Source organism: Triticum aestivum, chromosome 4B, assembly GCF_018294505.1.
Source record: "Triticum aestivum cultivar Chinese Spring chromosome 4B, IWGSC CS RefSeq v2.1, whole genome shotgun sequence".
NCBI lineage: Eukaryota > Viridiplantae > Streptophyta > Magnoliopsida > Poales > Poaceae > Triticum > Triticum aestivum.
This window is the reverse complement of record NC_057804.1, coordinates 148015125-148031211: the sequence shown is the minus strand read 5'-3', so window position 1 is coordinate 148031211 and position 16087 is coordinate 148015125. Positions and strand designations below refer to the sequence as shown.

At 44.2% G+C, this 16087-nt stretch overlaps 1 long non-coding RNA gene across 1 annotated transcript; it reads left to right on the top strand.

Annotated features, from left to right (window-relative positions):
• The first annotated feature begins 13520 nt into the window (after positions 1 to 13520).
• LOC123094654 (uncharacterized) lies at positions 13521 to 15274 on the top strand. Its single transcript, XR_006445904.1, has 2 exons — positions 13521 to 14077; positions 14982 to 15274. It is a non-coding gene; the product is annotated as an uncharacterized lncRNA (long non-coding RNA).
• The last annotated feature ends 813 nt before the right edge of the window (positions 15275 to 16087 follow it).

Here is a 16087-nt window from a genome sequence, read left to right as displayed (position 1 = left end):
CCAACCGGCTTGGATGGAACAGGCGATGGAAACGAGGCCTGGCGTACCGCACAACGGAGGAAATGGCCTTGTGTTCGACCGGCCATGTTCAAAATGGGATCATGTTCATAGGGAGGGGTCTGGCGAATTGCAAAACGGAGGAAATGGACTTGTGTTGGACCTCCTATGGTCGAAACGGGGTCCTGTTGATCGGGAGGAGCGTGGCGTACCACAAAACGGACTTGTGTTGGAACGCTACGGTCGAAATAGGGGTCCTTTTCCTCAGGAGGGGTGCGGCGTACCGCAAAACGGGACTCCACGGGATATTGTTCATCTCCACCGTCTACCTCTTCCAGCGTCCACAGGCTCTGGTCGTCCACCGTCGACCTCCTCCAGCCTCCACCTGGCGACTGTTCATCCACGGGCTCCTGTTCATCCAGCCTCCACCGCGCGCTACTCCACCGGCTACTGTTCAACCAGCCCTCTCCATAGGCTCCTGTTCAACCACCCCTCCACGGGGTCCTGTTCATCCACCCCTCCACCATCTACTGTTCATCCAGCCCTCCATGGGGTCGTCCTGTTCATCCAGCCCTCCACGGGGTCCTGTTCATCCAGCCCCAACCGGCTCAATCGATCGGGGTCCTGTTCATCCAGAGGCAAAACCACGGGGTCCTATTCATCCACCCCCACCGCTCACTGTTCATGCAAACCCTCCGCAACGCTCACTGTTCATCCAGAGGCAGCATCGATTGGCTTCAATTAGCAGCAGTAGCGAAGGAATCGCTCGATCGCTCGGGTTTAGTAATGCGCAGCCTGCAGTGCAATCGCTCGGGTTCAGTTAGGCTACGCCTCGCTCGGGTTCAGTTAGAGCCCAACGCCTCGCACCCACGCGCGTACGGTACGAGAGAAACGCGCATCGCTCGGCCCCCGACCACCCACCATATTTTCCTCGCACTCGCTTCTACCACAGTTTTTTCTGTCATGGACGGCCCAAAGAATGTCATGCACCTGCGTCTCCGGCTCGCCCAGGACGAAAAGCCCATTTTTTGTCATGATTTTTTGTCATAGAAGTAGGAGCCCACCACATCTATGATGATACCGGGTTTTGTCACAATTATCGTCATAGAAGTGTCATAAGTATGACAGAAAAAAATCATTCAACCCAAAATGTCACGGATATGACTTTGGAGTGACTCTTTCTTGCACGTTGAGGGATTGTTATATGAGCTAATTATGTTATCATTGTTGAGAGAACTTGCACTAGTGAAAGTATGAACCCTAGGCCTTGTTTCGAAGCATTGCAATACCATTTTCGCTCACTTTTGTTACTAGTTACCTTGATTTTTTAAAATTTCAGATTACAAAAACCTATATTTACCATCCATATTGCACTTGTATCACCATCTCTTCACCGAACTAGTGCACCTATACAATTTACCATTGTATTGGGTGTGTTGGGGACAGAAGAGACTCCTTGTTATTTGGTTGCAGGGTTGTTTGAGAGAAACCATCTTCATCCTACACCTCCCACGGATTGATAAACCTTAGGGCATCCACTTGAGGGAAATTTGTTGTTGTCCTACAAACCTCTGCACTTGGAGGCCCAACAACGTCTACAAGAAGAAGGTTGCGTAGTAGACATTAGATGGCGAGGGGCCCTTCTGCGCGACAGGTGCGGGCGACCTCGCCCCATCCACGAGTCATGAAGACGTCGCCCGGGGGGACTACCTCGACCTGAGCTCCAGTGTCCCGGCTGCAGCATGATAACCCACAAGTATAGGGGATCAATTCTAGCCTCTTTCGATAAGCAAGAGTGTCGAACCCAACGAGGAGCTAAAGGTAGAACAAATATTCCCTAAAGTTCTATCGACCACCGATACAACTCTACGCACGCTTAGCGTTCGCTTTACCTAGAACAAGTATGAAACTAGAAGGACTTTGTAGGTGTTGTTGGATAGGTTTGCAAGATAATAAAGAGAACGTAAAAATAAACTAGGGGTTGTTTAGATAAAGAAGCAATAAAGTAAATATAGCGAGTGTGGAAAAGTGGTGGTAAGAGTTGTGAAATTGTCCCCAAGCAATTGACTACGTTACTAGACCGCTAGCAAGTTTTATGTGGGAGAGGCATAAGCTAACATACTTTCTCTTCTTGGATCATATGCACTTATGATTGGAACTCTAGCAAGCATCCACAACTACTAAAGATCATTAAGGTAAAACCCAACCATAGCATTAAAGCATCAAGTCCTCTTTATCCCATACGCCACAACCCTCTTACTCGGGTTTATGCTTCTGTCACTCAAGCAACCCACTATAAGCGAATCATGAACATATTGCAACACCCTATAGCGGGAATCCCTCACGCTTGCACAACACGGAGGGCACAACAGGACAACAACATAAACACAAGAAAATTAAACCAAACAGAGCAATTCATCAATCACGGGTAGGACAACGAAAATCTACTTAGACATCATAGGATGGAAACACATCATTGGATAATAATATGAAGCATAAAGCACCATGTTCAAGTAGAGGGTACAGCGGGTTGCGGGAGAGTGGAGTGCTGAATATAGATGGGGTAAGGTGATGGAGATGGTGGTGAAGATGATGGAGGTGTTGGTGTAGATCACGGTGATGATGATGGCCCCGGCGGCGTTCCGGTGCCACAGGAAGCAAGGGGGAGAGAGCCTCCATTCTTCTTCCTCTTCCTTGACCTTCTTCCTAGATGGGAGAAGGGTTTCCCCTCTGGTCCAAGGTCTCCATGGCGTGGGAGGGGCAAGAGCCCCTCCACGATTGGATCTGTCTCTCTGTCTCTCTCTGTTTTCGTTCTTAGATTCTGCCCTTTCACCGTTTCTTCTATATATGGAGATTCGTAACTCCGATTGGATTGAAACCTTCGCCAAGATTTTTCTCCGAAAATTAGCTTTCTTGCGGCAAAAGAAGAGCGTCAACCGCCTTACGGGGTGCCCACGAGGGTCAGGGGCGCGCATGCCCCACTAGGGCGCGCCCCCTGCCTCATGGCCCCATCGGGCACTGTCTCGCGTTGATTTTTCTTCCATAAAATCATAAATATTCCAAAACTATTATCTGTCTGTTGTTATCCCGTTTGGACTCCGTTTAGTATGGGGTTTCCACAAAACATAAAACCTGCAACAAATAGGAACTGGCACTGGGCACTGGATCAATATGTTAGTCCCAAAAATAGTATAAAATGTTGCAAAAAGTATATGAAAGTTGAATAATATTGGCATGGAACAATCAAAAATTATAGATCGATGGAGACATATCAGCATCCCCAAGCTTAATTACTGCTCGTCCTCGAGTAGGTAAATGATAAAAAAGATAATTTTTGATGTGGAATGCTACCTAGCATAATCTTGATCATGTATCTAATCATGGCATGAATATTAAGACACGAGTGATTCAAAGCAATAGTCTATCGTTTGACATAAAAACAATAATACTTTAAGCGTACTAATAAAGAAATCATGTCTTTTCAAAACAACATGGCCAAAGAAAGTTATCCCTACAAAATCATATAGTCTGGCTATGCTCTATCTTCACCACACAAAGTATTTAAATAATGCACAACCCCGGTTTTAGCTAAGCAATTGTTTCATACTTTAGTATTCTCAAACTTTTTCAACTTTCACGCAATACATGAGCGTGAGCCATGGATATAGCACTATAGGTGGAATAGAATATGATGGTGGGGGTTATTTGGAGAAGACAAAAAAGGAGAAAGTCTCACATCGACGCAGCTAATCAATGGGCTATGGAGATGCCCATCAATTGATGTCAATGTGAGGAGTAGGGATTGCCATGCAACGGATGCACTAAGAGCTATAAGTGTATGAAAGCTCAAACTGGAAACTAAGTGGGTGTGCATCCAACTTGCTTGCTCATGAAGACCTCGGGCATTTGAGGAAGACCATCATCAGAATATACAAGCCAAGTTCTATAATGAAAATTCCCACTAGTATATGAAAGTGACAATTAAGAGACTCTCTATATGAAGAACATGGTGCTACTCTGAAGCACAAGTGTGGTAAAAGGATAGTAACATTGCCTCTTCTCTCTTTTTCTCTCATTTTTTTCTGGAGACTCATCCTGACTTGTGGGGGAATCATAGTATCCATCATCCTTTCCTCACTGGGGCAATGCTCTAATAATGATGATCATCACACTTTTATTTACTTACAACTCAAAGATATGACTCTATATGAATGCCTCTGACGGTGTACCGGGATGTACAATGATCTAGCATAGCAAAGATATCAAAAAACGGACAAGCCATGAAAACATCATGCTAGCTATCTTACGATCATGCAAAGCAATATGACAATGAATGCTCAAGTCATGTATATGATGATGATGGAAGTTGCATGGCAATATATCTCGGAATGGCTATGGAAATGCCATGATAGGTAGGTATGGTGGCTGTTTTGAGGAAGATATAAGGAGGCTTATGTGTGACAGAGCATATTGTATCACGGGGTTTGGATGCACCGGCGAAGTGGCAACAACTCTCAAGGTGAGAAAGGGCAATGCACGGTACCGAAGGGGCTAGCAATGATGGAAGGGTGAGAGTGCGTATAATCCATGGACTCAACATTAGTCAAAAAGAACTCACATACTTATTGCAAAAATTTATTAGCCATCGAAAAAAGTACTACACGCATGCTCCTAGGGGAAGGGTTGGTAGGAGTTAACCATCGCGCGATCCCGACCTCCATACAAAGGATGACAATCAAAAAATAAATCATGCTCCAACTTCATCACATAACGGTTCACCATACGTGCATGCTTTGGGAATCACAAACCTCAACCCAAGTATTTCTACTAATCCACAGTCACCCACTAGCATGACTCTAATATCACCACATTTATATCACAAAACTATTGCAAGGAATCAAACATATCATATTCAGTGATCTACAAGTTTTATGTAGGATTTTATGACTAACCATGTGAATGACCAATTCCTGTCATCTCTCTAAATAGATATAAGTGAAGCAAGAGAGTTTAATTCTTTCTACATAAGATATGCCCATGCTCCAACAAATATAAGTGAAGCAAAAGAGCATTCTACAAATGGCGGTTTTCTATGTGAAGAGAAACAGGCAATCCAAACTTCAAAAGATATAAGTGAAACACATGAAGCATTATATAAAGCCATACTCAAAAGATTTAAGTGAAGTGCAATGAGCATTCTATAAATCAACCATGGACTATCTCATACCAGCATGGCACAGAAAAGAAAAGTAAAAACTAAATGCAAAAGACGCTCCAAGATTTGCACATATCACATGAATGAAACGAATCCGAAAACATACCTATACTTGTTGAAGAAAGAGGGCATGCCTTCCGGAGCATCCCCAAGCTTAGATGCATGAGTATCCTTGAATATTTACTTGGGGTTCCTTGGGAATCCCCAAGCTTGAGCTCTTGCCTCTCCTCCTTTTCCTCATATTGAAACATTCTCGATCATCGAACACTCATCCACACAAAACTTCAACAGAAACTCGATAAAATCCGTTACTATAATAAAGCAAATCACTACTCTAATTATTGTTTAAAACCAACTCATATTTTGTTTTTGCATTATATCTACTGTAATATAACTTTTCCATGGCTTAATCCACTGATAGGAATTGGTAGTTTCAGCAAAACAAGTAAACTATGCATCAAAAACAGAATCTGTCAAAAACATAACAGTCTGTAGCAATCTGAACATTCACCATACTTATGCTACACCAAAAATTCTATAAAAATTATGAAAGATAATGAATTTGTACAGAAGACAGTGCAAAAAGTTTCGGAACCATTTGACGTTCCAGTAAAAAAAATTAAAATCACGCACTACCGCCAAAGTTTATGTCATGCACCGCACAAACCAACAAGCATTGTAGACATCCTAAAGGCAAACCTTGGCACATTATTTTTATAATACAATGGAATTGTACAAGGGGATAATTATTTTTGTTGAAAAGTTTCTGTAATTAAGATTCACAAAGTTTCCGTGAGCATGAACAAAGTTCAAGGAGCTGTCCCACTTCAGCAATGCTTGTCTCTCTCAGTTTCACTTTCCTTTTGAAAAAGTTTTGGGTTCCCTTCTTTATTTTTTTTTGTTTTTATACTATAGAAAATCACTCAACATAAATAAATGACTCTCTAAAACTTCCGGGTTGTCTCCCTGGAAGCGCTTTCTTTAAAGCCATTAAGATAGGCATAAAGTGCTCAAGTAATGAATCCACCCGGATCCCAAGGTATATCAAAGCCAATTTCAATTAACAATGATTTGTAATTTAGTAGTGAGCACAAAGTAACATAAATCAAGCAATGACGAAGTCTAACTCTCTTCTTATGCATCGGCATTTCATAAAAGAACAATTCATGCACACAAAGTAAAGGCCAATGCATAGTATAAACAGTTTCTTGCAATTTTATCGTGTTGGAAACATAAAGAGGCGGAGATGTAGTTCATTTCTCATAATAATTGCAAGTAGGAGCAGCAAGCACATGCATATTATATTTATCAAAATCATCATGTGTAGTAGAAAAACACAACCCATCAATATAATCCTTAACAAGAGCAAACTTCTCCGATATATTGTAGTCGAGAGAATTCAAAAAGATAATAGGACTATCATGCGTGGGTGCAATAGCAATAATTTCATGTTTAACATAAGGAACTATCGCAAGTTCATCTCCATAAGCATAATTCATATTGGCATCTTGGCCACAAGCATAGCAAGCATCATCAAAAGGGATATTTCAAACGAATTAAAGGGATCATAGCAATTATCATAGCAATCATCCTTCGGTAAGCACGAAGGGGAATTAAACAATGTATGAGTTGAAGAGTTACTCTCATTAGAAGGTGGGCACGGGTAGCTAATCCGCTCTTCCTCCTTTTGTTCTTCGCTCTCCTCATCATCTTTTTCATCCAATGAGCTCATAGTTTCATCAATTTCTTCTTCCATAGACTCCTGCAAAATATTAATCTCTTCTTGGACAGCGGAGTTTTTCTCAATAAATGCATCAATATCGGAATTGTATTCATAATTCTCATAACAATATTTAAGTATAGCAAAATTTTCAGGTCTGTAAACAACATCATCAAGATTTTCACACTCTTTAAACAAAGATTCAATCTCATAAGCACCCATAAAAGCAACGAATTCTTCTATTTGTTCCACATCATAGTAATCATATATACCATTAGCATAAGAAGCTAAGGTTTCATTATCATTAAATTTGCATGAAAAGGGAAGGTGTGGAGCCGTCATCCTAGAGAAACAAGTATAATCATATATCAAGCATAGTTCCCCAGCATACCAATGCAACATATGAATTTGATCCCATAATAGTTTCCCTTTTTGTTTCAAGCAATAATCCCTAAAGTATTCACGTTGATCCAACGTGTCTCCCATAACATAATTGAATGGGGTTTTCTCAGGATTATCAAAGTAATACATAATATTTTTCACATAACCAACATCGAGGGTTTTAGGAGGTTCCCCATCTCCATGAGTAGCAAGTACACCAATTTTTTTGGTATTTCGTGCTCCATATCCATAACTAAAGATAGAGAATAACTTAGACCGGCAAATAAAAATTACTTAGTGATAAAGTAAACAAGCACACACGAGAATATTCACCCCACGCTATGAGTCCCCGGCAACGGCGCTAGAAAAAGGTCTTGATAACCCACAAGTATAGGGGATCGATTGTAGCCTCTTTCGATTAGTAAGAGTGTCGAACCCAATGAGGAGCTAAAGGTAGAACAACTATTCCCTAAAGTTCTGTCGACCACCGATACACTCTACGCATGCTTAGCATTCGCTTTACCTAGAACAAGTATGAAACTAGAAGGACTTTGTAGGTGTTGTTGGATAGGTTTGCAAGATAATAAAGAGCATGTAAATATAAACTAGGGGCTGTTTATATAAAGAAGCAATAAAGTAAATATAGCGAGTGTGGAAAAGTGGTGGTAAGAGTTGTGAAATTGTCCCTAAGCAATTGACTACATTACTAGACTGATAGCAAGTTTTATATGGGAGAGGCATAAGCTAACATACTTTCTCTTCTTGGATCACACTTATGATTGGAACTCTAGCAAGCATCCGCAACTACTAAAGATCATTAAGGTAAATCCCAACCATAGCATTAAAGCATCAAGTCCACTTTATCCCACACGCCACAACCCCCTTACTCGGGTTTATGCTTCTGTCACTCAAGCAACCCACTATAAGCGAATCATGAACATATTGCAACACCCTACAGCGGGAATCCCTCACGCTTGCGCGACACGGAGGGCACAATAGGACAGCAACATAACCACAAGCAAATTAAACCAATCATAGCAATTCATCAATCACCGGTAGGACAACGAAAATCTACTCAGACATCATAGGATGGCAATACATCATTGGATAATAATATGAAGCATAAAGCACCATGTTCAAGTAGAGGGTACAACGGGTTGCGGGAGAGTGGACCGCTAAATATAGATGGGGTAAGGTGATGGAGATGGTTGTGAAGATGATGGAGGTGTTGGTGTAGATTGCGGTGATGATGATGGCCCCCGGCGGCGTTCCGGCGCCACAGGAAGCAAGGGGGAGAGAGCCCCCCTTCTTCTTGTTCTTCGTTGACCTTCTACCTAGATGGGAGAAGGGTTCCCCTCTGGTCCATGGTCTCCACGGCGTGGGAGGGGCGAGAGCCCCTCCGAGATTGGATCTGTCTCTCTGTCTCTCTCTGTTTTTCTTCTCAGATTCTGCCCTTTCACTGTTTCTTATATATCCCGAGATCCGTATCTCCGATTGGATTGAAACCTTCACCAAGTGCCAAAAAATAGCTTTCTTGCGGCAAAATAAGAGCGTCAACTGCCTTACGGGGTGCCCATGAGGGTCAGGGGCGCGCCCCTGCCTCGTGGCCCCCTCAGGCACCATCTCGCGTTGATTTTTCTTCCAGGAAATCATAAATATTCCAAAACTATTCTCCATACGTTTTTATCCCGTTTGGACTCCGTTTATATGGGGTTTCTGTGAAACATAAAACATGCAACAAACAGGAACTGGCACTAGGCACTGGATCAATATGTTAGTCCCAAAAATAGTATAAAAAGTTGCCAAAAGTACATGGAAGTTGAATAATATTGGCATGGAACAATAAAAAATTATAGATATGATGGAGACGTATCACATCACCCGGGGTGTTGCAGCCACAACTTGAGCGGCCCTCTCAGTGGCATCTCCTCAGCGAGGAACCTCGTGAACTGGATCCACGAGCGGGGCGGATCGCCACCCACACCACGAACTCGTGCGAGTTGCCCTCGGCATGAGTTCGCGGGCCAGCTCGTCGCGCGACTTCATCTTGGCCACTTCTACTCCCAACCGTGCGACAGTGGGCACTGTCGCCCTGCCTGCAGGCATACAGGGGAAGCGGGAAGCCAGGCGGGGGCCGCTCGTTCCAAGCCCGAGTCACTCCCTACCTAGCATTCGCGTCGTGAGGGCGGCTGAATCTCTGCTTTGGCGGAAGCGCTTCGGGCTCCTCCCGAGGGCCTTTTTCCTTTTCCGCCGCGGAGAATCTTCAGATCGGTGCCATGGACGATGCAGCAAGGCAGAGAGGAAGAAGGAACAGGTAGCGAGAGGATGAAGATGGAGATGAGCGAGGGGGCTCCGCCCCTCCCCTCATTTATAGCCAGAGGGAGGCCAACCGCCGGCCTCCATGATCCCACGAAATGATGGTTTTCCTTTGCATACATCAGCAACTCGTCAAGTCGAACGGTTGCCGAGGCAGCATGGGGAAGCGGAGACGCCCACTTCCCATCAATCTCCACGGGACGTCCAAGGCCGCAGGCTATTAGGGCCCGCGGTGCTCCACACTTGCCCTTTGGCTTCGCCTCGAAGCCAAGTCCGAGTGCGCCTTGGGCCCGGGGGCTACTGTCGGCGTTTTGAGAATGGGGGTACACAGACTTGCCTTCCTGTAGCCCACGACATGGCTCCATCGGTGTCCTGGTACTGCCCAACTTCGACATCGACAACTCAAGACCCACGCGAGGGGCCAAGCCTCGCGAGATGGACAACACCAAGACCTCCAAAGGGAACAGGTTCCTCAGGCTGGCTCCCGAGGAGCGGAGATTTCTATGCAAGGCTCACCTTGTGAGGTTTGGGTGACATGAGCCATGACGACCAAAGCTAGGCGAGCGCCGGCGGCCGTAGTGTACCAGTTTCCCCATTGATGCAAGGAAGGCAAGCAGCAGGCGGGAGTCCCAAGGAAGCAGCCAAAGGTTTCGATTCCCGTGCAACAAGACCAAGGGCCAGTACTTTTGGCAGCTTAAAAAATAAGCCGCCTCCTCCTCAGCTTTTCCCATAAGCCGTCTCTCTTATTCATTGGAGCTTCTGAACGAGTTACAGAATAACTAATTTAGAAGTCTCAAAAAAAATTGAGGGCGGCTTATTTTTTAAGCTGGGGAGAGGCAGCTTATTTTTTAAGCTGCCCAAAAGAACTAGCCCCAAGACTGCCAGGACGGCAGGACGGAGGTCATCACCGACCCCACCACGGCGTCACAACCAGAGGCTTTTGCAAGCAAAGACCACTTTCGTCAGGATAAGATGTACTAGTTGTCCCCCTTCAAATTTGGCCGTTGTGGGATCCCTTCCTGCCTTCATTTGGGAAGAGGACCGAGGCCATTATAAATAGGACCTAGCCACCACCATGGATGGGGGAGGACGGCTCAAGTCGACCGAATCCATTCCACCCTCACCAGCTCACTTGAGATGAAGAACACACCTCCTAAGGTTGTTCACCACTGTACTAGTTCATCCTCAGCCCCCGAGGCAAATCCAACACAAAGCAGAAGTAGGGTTTTACACCGCAAGGTGGCCCGAACATGAGTAAACTGTTGTGTCCCCTTTCCTTCGAGTTCGTCGTGCTAGGCTGTGAGATTTGCGAGCAGGCAGACTGGGGAGGTTGAGATCTTCACATGCACCCCAGATTTCGAACCTCTCAAGGGTTTGCGGAACCCGAAATCCAACATATCTGGGAGGCAAGGTGGTCGAGGGGGCGGCGGGGGTGGCGCCCATATCTCCCCGTCGGTGGAGGCGGCGAGTGATACGTCTCCAACGTATCTACTTTTCCAAACCCTTTTACCCTTGTTTTGGACTCTAATTTGCATGATTTGAATGGAACTAACCCGGACTGACGCTGTTTTCAGCAGAATTGCCATGGTGTATTTTTTGTGCAGAAATAAAAGTTCTCGGAATGACCTGAAACTTCTCAGAGACACTTTTTGGAATTAATAAAAAATGCTGGCAAAAGGAGGGGGCACACACCCTGGCCACGAGGTTGGGAGCGCCCGCCCTAGTGCGTGCCCCCCTGCCTTGTGGGCCCCCTGGAGCTCCACCGACCTCAACTCCAACTCCATATATTCATGTTCGGGGAGAAAAAAATCAAAGAAGGACTCATCGCGTTTTATGATATGGAGCAGCCGCCAAGCCCTTTTCTTCCTCGGGAGGGCTGATCTGGAGTCCGTTCGGGGCTCCGGAGAGGGGAATCCGTGCGTGAGTAATCCCGTTGTAGGCTTCCTAGAAGGTGATGGGCTGGGTGAGATTAACCATGTAATCGAGTTAGTTTTGTTAGGGTTTGATCCCTAGTATCCATTATGTTCTAAGATTGATGTTACTATGACTTTGCCATGCTTAATGCTTGTCACTAGGGCCCGAGTGCCACGATTTCAGATCTAAACCTAATATGTTTTCATGAATATATGAGTGTTCTTGATCCTATCTTGCAAGTTACAGTCACCTACTATGTGTTATGATCCGACAACCCCAAAGTGACAATAATCGGGACCACTCCCGGTGATGACCGTAGTTTGAGGAGTTCATGTATTCACTAAGTGCTAATGCTTTGGTTTGGTACTCTATTAAAAGGAGGCCTTAATCTCTACTCCTAATGAAGCAGTTGGTGAATAGTCCACCGGTTATTTTTCGCTGGTTTTATTTCGCTTCACCACTATCATTGGTTTTATTTCGCTGATTATTTCGTCTCCCTCCCACCTGCCATTTCGCTTCACCACCCACATAAACCCATCAGATTAGTTACCATATAAAAAATAAATCGCAATCAATCAAGTATTGATGGGATATTTCCTTATATTGATGTGATTTTCCCTTTCTAAAAAAATCGCAATCAATCATCTCTACTGCCTAAAAAAATGTGTAGCTTTTGTTTTCCTGCCAACCGACCGCGTCCCGTCTCCCTACATCTGCCGCCGCCACCGCCACCAATCCGTAGCCCTCTGCCTCCCAACATCTGAGATCGCCACCCCCGCCTCCATTGCGGACCTCTAGGTCACCGTGGGACCACGTCGCTCACATCTGTGCGAAACCCCAGGGCAGGGCACTAGGAACCCCCTGCAGCAAGGAGCGGTGTAACGAGGCCCTACCGGCCGTGATGTACGCCAGGAATAGGGCGGGCGCACGGCGAGGGGCCACGGTGTGCGCGAGGGTCGCCAAGGCATCCGCGCCAATGGTCGCGGCTGAGGGACACGGTAGGCAGGAGCCCCCACCGCGCTCGCTGTCGAGATCCCCGTCACGTCCTGCCAGATGAGGTTGTTTTCCGCTTCCTCTTCAGCAGGATCGGGGGCACACAACACCGGGGAGCCCTCGCAATGCCACCTGCGACGATCTCCGCCGCCAGGGGCAGCCACGACCATGGCCGACACCCTCGGCCTCTTCATCACCAGGTCGCACCTTCTTTGACTGTGTCAACCGTGTCACTGCCCCGTCGATCTCCTCCTACACGAAGTCTCCGGCTGATTCAGGCCACCCGAGGGGCCGCAAGGACTTGGGGAAGGTGACCCCATGCTCGGTTCCCTCCGGCGCTACAGCTTATCATCTTGGCCTAATTCTTTTGCCCTCCTAGATTCCATTTACCTGCTATCGAGCCCTACTACTACACCCATGGTTAGCCTAGCTCTGCATGTCCCTCAAGTTTGACATTGTTTAACCCTTACAATTTCGTGGATTCCCAGTCGTAGCTCCTCCCCCGTGAGTTCTGATTTCTGAACCTGAATTTTGCGCATATAGCTGCATATACTGTTGTAAATTCTACTGAGAAGTCAATGGAAAGAGTAGACCTAGAGATAATTTAAAATAGATTCGATTACTGGCTGCATATGAATGCCCTTTGTTCAGTTAGGATCAACTTTGTCAGTCCACGTCCTCTGTTGGAGACCAACCCCAATGTGTATGCTACGACCAGTTCAAGAAGCACATCTCATATGTCAAGAACCAAACACATGGTAGGAGATGATGTGTTTCTGTGTGTACCATGTGATCTTCTGTTGTCATATTATTTTATTTTCTTCTAACTCTGACTCATTATCTGCTACTTTAGATCTTTGCAGTTAACAAGTTAAGTGCTGCAAACAATCTCTCGAGAATGGCTGCTTTTATTATTAAATAGTATGAGAGAGAGAGGGGGGGAGGGAGGGAGGGAGGGAAGGAGAGGGAGAGGGAGTGGGAGGAGAGAGATATTTGCTAATTACACCTTCAGCTTAAGGTAATGTTTCTTGATGTACATACAACATAAAAAATTCACCATGTATAGGTTGTTAGGTTTTTCGGATTGAAATTCATTATGTATTGAAGTTCATATTGTCTTAAAGATAAATTCAGCACTGATTGTCGGCATGCTGTTCATGGCACTGATTGTCGATGCAGAAAGGTTCTCACAGTCACAGTATGTTGGATTAGTTGTAACCTATCCTTAGATTTTCAAGAAAAATCCCGACATTACTAATCAGCTGGGCATGCACATGATAGATTTGACGATTTTTTGCATTGTAAATGGTCCCTTGACTTGCTCTTTACAGGTATGTACATGTGGCGATGCTCCTTAGATTGAGAATATGATGCAGGTTTTTGGGGATGACAAAAATGACAGAGGAGAGTGCCCTAATTCCTTCCTGCTTTGTGCCATTTTTTTCAGGGTAAGAATAGTATGCACGTTCTTCCAAGAATTGAAGCACGTTGGGAAGGCGTACATCAATTGAGATGATTGAGCAGTTCCAGCTTCAAATCAGGTCACTATTTATGGTTCAACCTTTGATCAAGATGTTCCTCTTTGTAGTTGCCCACCTTCATGTGAAATTGCCCTTCCCTTCTTGGATGCGACTGATGCTCTACTTCTCATGAATCATTTTCCCTTCTCAGTTGCCTTAAATTATGAAATGTTGGATATTTTCTTCCACGATACTGCTCTTGAATTTGATATAATCCACAGGAGCAATCCAAGAGCTAAAAACTACAGTAATTTTGCTATCAACAAAGTATTGTTATTTTTCTCTACCTATGTCCTAATCAGTTGTGTCACCTGCTATTGTCTTTGCCTACTAAATTATAATGAGTCTTCCACTTTGTTGTCTGGTTTTCTTTATCCTCCTTAGCTTTTCATGTCATTCTGCACGCTACTCATAATGCCCATTTCTTGTTATTTGCGAATGGTTGTACTAGACAAAGTATGGTGAGTTGTTGAAGCACATAAGTGTGGCAAAAAAGTCATACTGTGCATTTCCTATTATTGCTTGGTTTTATGGTTCTTAGAATGTCACTGCACTATGTTTTAGGCTAAAGAAAAGCGGCGTTATCACTAAGGAACATCTGTTTATCTTTAGGAGATCTCTGAAATATTTGAGAGTGTGTTTTGTTACGAATTATTGTTGTATATATGGAGAATAGTAAAAGAAGATCTGCAGTTGTGTCTGTAAGTTTTACTATTGTAGTTTTCCCTTCTTGCAAGATCCCAAACCATTTACCGATTCGCTCCCTAGATTCGCTTACTAACTGTAAATTGTTTAACTTCCTTGCACATAAAAAGACAATATGCTTGGATTTGTGAAACAACTATATTTTTCTTGCACAATGGTCAAAGAGCTGCATTGTTATACTGCTTTTTGACTAAAGTTCTTCTATTCCATATCAACATAGGTGACATGAATTACACCACAACTCATTGGCTTGCCATGTAAGGATGACAACTTTGTGATGAGCGAAATTGGATGTAGTCAGTAGGGTGGGAGGCGAGATGAGGCAAACCTCTTCCAGTCTTTTTGGTTATCTAATTGGTTAACTTGTTTATAATTGTAATAATTTGTTTACCGAGTTCAGCAAAGTCATCCTGGATGGGGCATTGTACATGGTGCTTGTCAGTTTTCTGAATTACAATTGTCTAATGTATGGATTCCCTTTTGTTCATACATCTAATTCTACAGATATTTAAATGGAGCAACTCTGCAACTACACAGCTATTTTAGTTGTGAAGTGACAACTCATAGGCCTGGTCAAGTACAAGATCAATGGATACAAATTTTAGAATACATTCGTAGAGTGTAGCTTAAGATATATTTGGGTATAATATACTACGTCCTATATTTAGGAACAGAGGTAGTACTATTTTCTCTTGAATATTCAACTCAAATGTGTCCTGGCTCTTTTCTCTTCAAGGAAACATGTTCTTTTAATTTTAGAATACATTGGCAAGCCGCTGCTACACCTAGGGCCATCAATGCCTCATAGGTCGCTTCTGATGAGATCATTAATATGGAAGGATTGGATGAGGATATGGACCCTTGGACGACAATGTCGTTGTTGATGTAAAACGTGGTGATGGTGTTTCAGTTGAAATAGGCAAGGGCAGTCGTGTTGGAAATATGCCCTAGAGGCAATAATAAAGTAATTATTATTATTATATTTCCTTGTTCATGATAATCGTTTATTATCCATGCTATAATTGTATTGATAGGAAACTCAGATACATGTGTGGGTACATAGACAACACCATGTCCCTAGTAAGCCTCTAGTTGACTAGCTCGTTGATCAATACATGGTTACGGTTTCTGACCATGGACATTGGATGTCGTTGATAACGGGATCACATCATTAGGAGAATGATGTGATGGACAAGACCCAATCCTAAGCCTAGCACAAAGATCGTAGTTCGTATGCTAAAGCTTTTTTTAATGTCAAGTATCATTTCCTTAGACCATGAAATTGTGCAACTCCCGGATACCGTAGGAATGCTTTGGGTGTACCAA